Source organism: Arvicola amphibius, chromosome 1 (assembly GCF_903992535.2).
Source record: "Arvicola amphibius chromosome 1, mArvAmp1.2, whole genome shotgun sequence".
NCBI classification, from domain to species: Eukaryota; Metazoa; Chordata; class Mammalia; order Rodentia; family Cricetidae; genus Arvicola; species Arvicola amphibius.
The window spans coordinates 96,236,703-96,246,900 of NC_052047.1; the positions used below are offsets into that span (position 1 = coordinate 96,236,703).

Sequence of the window (10,198 nt, forward strand, 5' to 3'; positions counted from 1 at the left end):
ACTCAAGTCCAAATGGATTAAAGACCTCAATGAAAATCCAACTACACTGAACCTGATAGAATTGAAAGTGGGAAATAGCCTGCAATACATGGGCACAGGAGACTACTTTCTACATATAAACCCAGTAGCACAGACAATAAGAGCAACAATGAATTAATGGGATCTCCTGAAACTGAGAAGCTCTGTAAAGCAAAGGACACAGTCATTAGACAAAAAGGCAACCTACCAAATGGGAGAAGATCTTCACCAACCCCACATCAGACAAAGGTCTGATCTCCAAAATATATAAAGAACTCAAGAAACTAGACATTGAAATTCTAAATAACCCAATTTAAAAAAAGGGATACTGAACTGCACAGAGAATTCTCATCAGAATTTCAAATGGCCAAATGATACTTAAGGACATTTTTAATTTCCTTAGCTATCAGGGAAATGCAAATAAAACAACTTTGAGATACCATCTTGCACCTGTCAGAATGGCTAAAATCAAAAACACCAATGATAACCTATGCTGGAGAGGATGTGCAGTAAGGGGAACACTCATCCATTGTTGGTGGGAATGCAAACTTGTGCAACCACTTTGGAAATTAGTGTGGTGGTTTCTCAGGAAATTGGGAGTCAACCTACCTCAGGATCCAGCAATACCACTCTTGGGAATATACCCAAGAGATGTCCATACTACAAAAGCATTTGTTCAACTTTGTTCATAGCATCATTATTTGTAATAGCCAGAACCTGGAAACAACCTAGGTGCTCCTCAATAGAAGAATGGATAAAGAAGATGTGGCACATATACATTTTAGAGTTCTCCTCAGCGTTAAAAAACAATGACATCTTGAAATTTGCATGCAAATGGATGGAAATAGAAAACACTATCCTGAGTGAGATAACCCAGACCCAAAAATACAAATATGGTATGTACTCAGTCATTAGTGGATTCTAGCCATAAACAAAGGACATTGAGCCAATAGTTTGTGATCCTAGAGAAGCTAAGTAATAAGGCGAACCGAAAGGAAAAATATATATATAGATCCTCCTGGAAACTGGAAGCAGATAAGATCACCAGGCAAAAGTTGGGAACATTGGTGTGGGGGTGGTGTGTAGGTAACTTCAGAAGGGGAGAGAAAAGGGAGAAGGGGAGGTTAGGGGAGAACTTGGGGGAGTGGAATGGTTGATATGGAGGAAGGATGAATATGGGAGCAGAGAAGAAGATATCTTAATTAAGGGAGCCATTTTGAGGTTGACAAGAGGCTTGGCTGTGGAGGGGTTCCCAGAAGTCCACGGGATGACCCCAGCTAGGACCCTGGGCAGTGGAGGAGAGGGTTCCTGAACTGGCTTTATCCCATAGTCAGACTGATGACTATCTTGAATATCACCATAGAACCTTTGTCAGATGTCAGATGGAGATAGAGACAGAGACCCACCTTGGAGCACTGTACAGATGAAGAGCAGAAGAAGGGAGGAAGAATGCGACCAAGGAAGTCAGGACTGCAAGGGGTTGGTCTACCAACTGAGACAGTGTGCCTGATCTAATGGGAGCTCACCAAAGCCAGATGGACTGGGACTGAATGAGCATGGGATCAAACTGAACCTTCTGAATGTGGCTGACAATTGGGGCACAGTGGGGGGCCAATGATAATGGTGCTGGGATTTGTCTCTAATGCATGTACTGGCTTTTTGGGATCCTAGTCTATTTGGATGCATACCCTCCTAAACCTGGATGGAGGGGGGAGGGCCTTGGACTTCCCACAGGGCAGGGTACCCTAACCTCCCTTAGGACTGGAGGGGGTAGGAGGAGGGTGATTGGGGGAGTGGGAGCAAAATGGGAGGAGGGGAGAAAGTGGAAATTTTGAATGATATTATTTATAAAGCAATAAAAATAAATAAAAAAGAAAACACTAAAAGAAGAACTCAATAGATTAGACTCAGTATGTTTGCATTCTTAAGTGGATATTACATAATCATCCTGTATTCCACAATCCCAGGAAACAAAGAGAACCCTAAGAGAGACATACATGGATTTCCCCCCTCAGGAACAGGAAGTTGAAATTATCTTTGTTGTGAAGTGTCAGTGTATGAGAGGGGCAAAGGTAGCAGGGTAGTGGGAAGAAGAAAAAGGAGTGGGAAGAACTTTTGGGATCAGGAAGGTAGAGTTGGGTATGCAACACCATGCGTGAGCAAGGAAGGAGAAACCTTGAAAGAGGTAGCCATTGTAGAGTTGCCAGAAAACAGGTACTAGGGAAACTCAAAGAAAACCACAAGGAAAACCCCTGATAAGAATTTCAGCAGTAATGGAGAAGGTACTTAAACTTCCCTTCCCCATAGTCAAATTGATGGCTACCTTTTCATCATAGATCCTTCATTCAGTAACTGATGGAAGCAGGTGTAGAGATCCATAGCTTAGCACTGGGATAAACGCCTGGAGTAGTCACAGAGAGGGAGGAGTGATGTTATGAGAAACGAAGCCAGGGCCATGATGGGGTTTCCCACAGAAACAGCTGACTTGAGCTTGTAGGAGTTCACTGACTCTAAATTGACAGCTGGGGAACCTGAATAAAACAAAACTAGGCCTTGTGGCTAATGACAGTTCTGAGGCATGGATGGTTTGTAGGGCCACCAGCAGTAGAACCAGTACTTACCCCTAGTACTTGAGCCCATTCCTTATGAAGGGATCCCTTGTTCAGCCTAGATACAGAAGAAGGAACTTGGTTCAGCCTTAAGTGATTCTGCAGAATTTTTGACACTCCTTGGGAGACCTCAACCTATCTAAGGGGTGGATGGGGGTTAGGGTGGTTGGGAGCTAGGAGGAGTGGGAGGAGGTAAGGGAGAGGAAACTTTTTATTGGTATATAAAATAAGATTGTTAATATATATATATATATATATATATATATATATATATATATATATATATATATATATATGAAATCCATAAAATCACAAGGGGGAAATTATTTTATGTATGTCCTCTGGAAAAAAAAGCTAAGCCTCAAATATTCAGAAGATATCACAATGTGATTCTTGTATATAGTGATTATAGAAAGAAATAATATTAGCTCTCTCCAAGTTTTAAGATGAAATCAAGGAACCAAAATGTGTTTATGGTAGAAGCCCCATACAGACACAAGTCTTAAACGTGGCATAATGAGCCATGCGGTAGTGGTGCATGCCTTTAATTCCAGCACTCAGGAAGCAGAGGCAGGCAGATCTTTGTGAGTTTGAGGCCAACCTGGTCTACAAGAGCTAGTCCCCGGACAGGCTCCAAAGCTACAGAGAAACCCTGTCTCAAACCTTCCCCCTAAAAAAGAAAAAAGGTGGCATAATGAAGCATCAATTATAGTCCAGTTATCAAATAAGAGACACATATACCCTTCTCAAAATGGATACCTATTCTTTTTTCTTTATTAATTTCATTCATTTACTATACATACCAGTCACAGTTTCTTTGTCCTCTTTTCTTTTCATAATATTCAATCCTTCTCTTCTCTACATCCCACTATTCACCTTCCTCCTTTCTGAGAGAACCAGGACTACCTTGTCAATTAATAAATTAATGTATATCAAGATGAGTTTATAACAAAGCCCCTTTCCCTGCATCAAGAACTTACAAATCATCCTAGAATGGGAAAAAGGATCCAAAATGTCAGCACAGGCACCATGGAGAGGTTCTGATTACACTTCAAGCGGAACCACAGGAAAACACTATGTAACCCACATGTGGAGGCCAAAGGTCAATCAGTTATCATCACCTTTGCAAGGATACAAAAGACTGCATTCTCAAAACATAAAGATCAGCATTTTAGGCAATTAAATAAAATAAGTATTCTCTATTGAGACCTAACAGTTTGGCCTCATGAATAAAGAGAAGTTGTTAGCAAAAAGGGCCTTCCTTGAAATATGTTGGTAAATATTTTCTCTTCTTCAAGGAGAAAATTACATTTTTCCATAGATCTCAACCATAATCATGTTGTCCCTGTAGATTAATGACTTAGAGAAGAATAGACTTCATGCTGGTTTATGAAAACCTTTTCCCAAGGGGAAAAAAAGTTAATTTACTAAGAATCTCGAGAAAACATTCGCCTTTAGTTACCAATGGCATAAAATATATGTGAGTATATGTGTTTGTGAGCATAGGTATCATTTTGTTGTCTTCTGTACATGTGCTTGTGTACATGTGTCTCTTCAGTGAAGGTGTGTGTTATTCTGTCCTTCAGTGTGTAGTGGTATTTTTTTTTCATATGGGAACATTTATTCACTCACCAATTTTGTCCTCTTATTTTCACCCTGCCTTTGGGGTCAAGTTCACATAATGAGGAGACGAAGATGATCACTTTTCTTCCTTTGAGTTACGAGGGGCTGATTGAGTCAGGGGCACAAAGGTAGTGTCTTTATTCTGGAAATATGAGAATTCCTCTATGTGCTCATCAGTATACCAGAATGGCATAGTGATGCCTTTGCTTACATGGGTGCTAGATTGTAGTCATAGTATTTAACTGTGCAGTAAGGGGAATAAAATAGTTACAAGTCAGAAAGAGGCTCTGATAAACTAAAAGAAGATATAGTTTGAGGACACAAGTGGGTGTGGTTGGCTTAGTATGTGGAAGTTTAGTACATAGTGACAGACAATTAGGTCATAATGGTTACCTATTAGTCATGGCAGAATACTCTCTGCTTGTATCATGGGATCAAAAAGCAAAGAACAACTGAGAAGCAGTGGTATACTGGAGTATTTTAAGGTTCGAAAGTATGTGCCATTGTACACCTTTTAATATCTACCCACATTGAAGATGAGTTTCCAAATCAGACCTTGGATAAATCCCTGGAAAGTGCCAAGCAATGGGAACTATTACCTAATGCAAGGTTTCCTAATTTCTCTGAATGAAGTCTGTGAAATAGCTGGTCAAAGACTATTTTCATTTGATGTCCTCATCCAAAACAAGCAAATCTCTTTTGATTGTGACACTTAAGAACTCAATGTTACTCACAAAAGGGTAAGTTTTTCATTCTTACCTGTATTCAGCAACGTCTTACACCATTTCATAGATGGGACTGAGGTTGATGAAGGATGTGATTTTTTTGAATTTGGTTGCTGCCTAGGATAGTCTATCTGAAGGTATTTAAGTTCTTTGAACCAGCGTGTCACTACCACCTGGGAAAATTGAATCCAGTATATGTTATGTTGAGCCTGGGGTCCTGAAAATAGCCCAGCTCTTCTACTCTTCACCATGACAGGGTGTCTCTGTTGCATACTGAGAGGTCTTAGACACTGCCTCTCATCCCACTGTCAATGAATTTCTATATGAGCTACTATACTATTCACCACCTGAGGATTTATGCACCTTTATATTTTTTACATATGGTCTCTGAGCATTGGGGAGGTGCCAGTTTCACTAGAGGAATGTTTGAACTAAATAGAAATGATAATTCTGTATAATCTTTTAACCCCTCTGTATTCTATTGACGCAAACTGTGAAAATCACATTTGGTTAGAATAACTTAAGATAGTAGGGTTTCCTTGGTAAGGAAGTAAGAGAGATGGTGTTTTTTATCTATGAACAAAATGAGTGAAACTAGGTAAGAGCAGCTTGAATTCTCTAAGTAAAATATACTGTATAGCAGAATTGTTTTTACTGATGTGTAGGGGGAGGAGGACCTGCTTGTTCATCACGGCCGCCTGGCTAGCTTACACCCAAAATAACCACACAGAAACTGTATTATTTTAGTTAAAACTCAAAGTAATCAGGGGAACACATTTTGGCTATATTTGAATGGTACTCAAATTGAAAGAACAAAAAACAGGTTGGTATCTTTCTGTCTTTAAATTATTAATAAAAGCTTATTTCCAACAAGTGTACCTTGTTTTATGGGTTGTGGAGTTTCAGACATCAGGCAGGCTCTTTTATACATTAGAATACACATTTAAAAGATTGTCACTTGGGCAGGAGAGATAGCAAAATGGACCTGAGTTTAGATCCCAACACCCACATTGAGTGGCTCACATACACCTGCAACTCAAGCTCCAGAGAACCCAAACACTCTCTTGTGGCCTTTGTATGCATGTGCACATAATCACATCATTTACATTTACTTCATTTATTTTTTTTTTAAATTTGGGGTGAGGGACAGCTGGAGAGATGACTCAGTGGTTAAGAACACTTGTTGCTATAGCTCAGTAAAAACAATTTAAAAATAAAATAAAATAAAAAATTCCTTTCATAGAACATTCATGTTCTCTTTTCTCACTAATTTTTGTTAAATAAACTAATATATATTATACATAAAAGAAAATATATTTGTATATATACAATATTTTATGTAGCAATTTTAAATCTGTATATATTTTTATGTGCATATTAATATGCATTCTTAGCCAAATATATATTACTCTCCTGTTTATCTGTCCCTCCTAATTTTGGCATTCTTTATTCTTTATTCCTACCACCTCCCTGATCTTCTCATCATGTTCTACTAGTCCATGCCGTTCTGGTACAAGAATGACCATACTTTACATAATGGGGCTTTCTCTCTGCTTTTCTTTCTTTGTTTTTTTTTTAAATGCATTCTTCTATCTTTCATTATTTGTTTCTTTGTCTCTTTCTTTTTATTTATTTATCCATTTTTTTCTTCATTCAGATTTTTTTGTTGTAAATGTCCCACTTTAAGAAAGCTGAAGATTAAGTTAGTATATACATTATATGTCAGAAACTATTTTTAAAAGCTGACACCCTGCACTACTCTCTAAATATGTTGAATACTGAGAGGCCTTCAGCACTGCTTCATACAATAGGCCACCTATTAATGTACTTCTTTATAAATTTTACTATATACATGTACATACACATACATATATACATATATTTGAATTTATATACGAATGTGTGTGTGTGTGTGTGTGTGTGTGTGTGTGTGTGTGGTTTCTGATCATTGGGGTGGTATGTCTTCACCAGAAGAATTTTTTTTTCAGGAAAAATATTTTTGTACTATCTGTAAACCCAACAATGTTCTATTGACTGATGTTATGAGAAGCACTTGTGGCTAGAATTAGCAAAAGGAGTGGGCTTTCTATGGTAGCCAGTTAAGGGGTAGTATGTTTTGCAGCATTGATCCAATTGATTTAAACTCGACTAAAGGAACTTCACTTTCTTGTTAAAATGTTTTCCTGAAAGAGATTTTTAAAATTTATATACTCAGCACTATTCTTATCCTCCTTGAAGGGTTTGAATTCAATTTAATGTTCATTCTCTGGGAGAAGATAGGGGTTCTTTCTGTTTAAGTTTAAGTTTACTTAAAAATCTACTTATCAAAGTGAACAGTGGAGTTTCCAGTGCATATATGAAGAACTCTAGAATTCTTGACCATGAAGAAAGACACAGCTATTTTCCATTTACTTTTGTGGACAGTTTTAACAGAAAAACAAAACTATAGCCATCCAGGCATTTATATATGATTATTGGGCAAGGAATAAACTTGTCTGAGCTCCCTTACTCTCTTCTCCCAATAGAACATGGAGATTCTACCTACATATAGCAACATACAGTATCCCTGGGTCTTTCTGGACTCTCTAAATCCTCCCCTTGATTATTGTTGTGGTCTCAACAGGTCCTTGTTATTTTGGTCTTTAACATTGAAGTTGAGGGCACACTGTTCTTTTGTTTTAAGTGAGAACTGTTTATTTTTTGAAGTTATTATGTGATTATGTTTTTTCTCCCAATTTTGTGGATATAAATCTTCCAGAGGTTCTCCTCGTCTCTTCCTTTGTTGACTGAATTTGGGAGCTGTCATGGTTTCCTGGAGAAATTTTCTGTGAAGGGAGGGAGATACAAGAAAAACATATGTATCATTAACAATAAGAGAAATAGGTTTTCACACAAACATAAATTTATGTGGTTATGTGACATAAAATAGAATGTTATCTTTACACCCTAAAAAAGAATATGGACATTATTATACAATAAATCTTTAACCGGTGTATTACAATTCTTTTCTTTGAAATTAAGAACAATAATTTGTTAAATTTTTGCATTAGTGAGGCTTAATGGATTTTTCCCATTGATTATGCACATTTCTCAAGTACTAAGCTTTTACTTATTGATATTCATTTCTCAATAGACAGGAATCTTGCCCTTCTTCTTTATATTAATCCCCAGCTTGTCTGAGATATAATAAATGCACACTGCTACATTTTCTCAACTAGACAGAAAATATGTTGCAACATTATAGAAGATACCTAGACGGTTACATGGATTCTGTTCCTTCAAAGATCAAACTGTTTACTGAAATATCTTTATAAAATTTATATCATTAGGAACACTAAGAGAGAAAAAATACCCTGGCTGAAAGAAAAGTATGACCAATGTGTAACTCACTATGGGAAGGTTCATGGTTGTCCTCTAGGGAGCCCAAGAGTAGAACAGAATCTGGGAAGAGTACAGAAAACCCAGCCAGAATCCTCAGTTATTCTCTGTGGTACTTCCATAGATGCCCACAACTAACTGCACTCCTTCATAAGAAAGCATTCTCACAAAAACAGTGTGCTAAAAATTATCAAAAAATTCTTAATAAACATGGTAGAATGTTTATCGCATGTGAGACTTGCAAGGTTTATGTAATATTAGCAAACTCATAGAAAATAAAGCACTAGTTCATTTATCAGTTCCAATATTAATTTAACAAGGTGTTGAGCTTTGGCTGGAAACAGAAATTAAGTAATTTCCCTTGATACCTAAGCCTAACTTCATTGAAGCCTAGGAGGAATTGAGAGTTGTATTTTTCTTCTTCCCTAACCTTGTTTATAAGACATAAATCTACACCTGTTTTGCACTTTCTCAGGAACAGAAAAGATAAAAGCTATCAGTGACACCTAAGTGCTCATCTCAGCAGCACACATACTCAAATTGGAGTAATACCGAGGAGATTAGCATGGCCCCTCCATAAGGACGACACACAAATTAATGAAGCATTTCATATTTATTAAAAACATCTCTCTTGCCGGGCGGTGGTGGCACACGCCTTTAATCCCAGCACTCGGGAGGCAGAGGCAGGCGGATCTCTGTGAGTTCGAGGCCAGCCTGGTCTACAAGAGCTAGGTCCAGGACAGGCTCTAAAAAAGCTGCAGAGAAACCCTGTCTCGAAAAACCAAAAAAAAAAAAAAAAAAAAAAAAAAAAAAAAAAAAAAAAAAAAAAAAAAAAACCTCTCTTTCAGCATCATTGGGAATGAATTATGAAAAGTGTTTGAAGATACCATGGAGATCAGATTTGTCCTCAAGGATGGGAAGAGTGAGGGATTGCTCATGTTGAATTTAAGATAGAAGCTGATGTAAAGGAAAATTATGAAGAAAAGTAGGGGCATAAATTGATGGGTAATATGTTTTACTTTACAACACTGTAGAGAAAGGATGAAGCCTTCTACTGTCATACCACTCTGAACATGCCGGATATTGTCTGATCTTGGAAGCTCAGCAGGGTCAGGTCTGGTTAGTACTTGGATGGGGAAAAGGAAAAAAAGCAAGAGAGAGCTGGAAAGAGTGGCACTTGGAGTGGTGAATCAGAAACTTTGTTTGATATATTCTTTTCGAGGGTGCAACAGAAGAAACGAATGAAGTATCTGAGTAAGCAACATTTATCAAAGTGCCCATAATCCAAAGCACAAATTTAAAGGGCATGCATTTATTGAATCTGCTTCACTTGAAGATGCTAAAGAATCTATAAACTTCTGGAATAAATTGGAAATCAAGGGCAGAAGAATCAGATTGGAATTACAAGGAACCAGGGTATTGCCTATTTTAAGAAGTCAGCCATCCAAAACCTCTGTTTGTCAAAGGTCTGTCAGAGGATGCCACTGAAGAGATCTATAAAGAATCATTTAAGGGTTCTATTCAAACAAGAATAGTCATTGATTGGAAACTGGTTCATCCAAAGAGTTTGATTTTGTAGGGTTCAATATTGAGGAAGACACAAAAGCTGCCAGTGAGGCCAGAGACGATGGAGAAATCGATGGAAACAAACATGGGACTGGGACAAACCTAAAGGTGATGGTGACTTTGGTTGTCTAGGTGGAGGCAGAGGAGGTTTTGGAGACTGAGGAACGGGGTCTAGGAAGAATAGGAAAGTTTGCTGGAAGAAGCCATAGACTTTGGAAGTCTAGGAGGATTCCCAGGTGATAGAGAAGAATGGAGAGACTTCAAGTCACCAGGGAAGAA

At 37.9% G+C, this 10,198-nt stretch overlaps 1 non-coding gene across 1 annotated transcript; it reads left to right on the top strand.

The window, feature by feature from the left end:
• The first annotated feature begins 8,863 nt into the window (after window positions 1-8,863).
• On the top strand, window positions 8,864-8,970 carry LOC119806011. The gene has a single exon (XR_005284067.1). It is a non-coding gene; the product is annotated as a U6 spliceosomal RNA (small nuclear RNA).
• The last annotated feature ends 1,228 nt before the right edge of the window (window positions 8,971-10,198 follow it).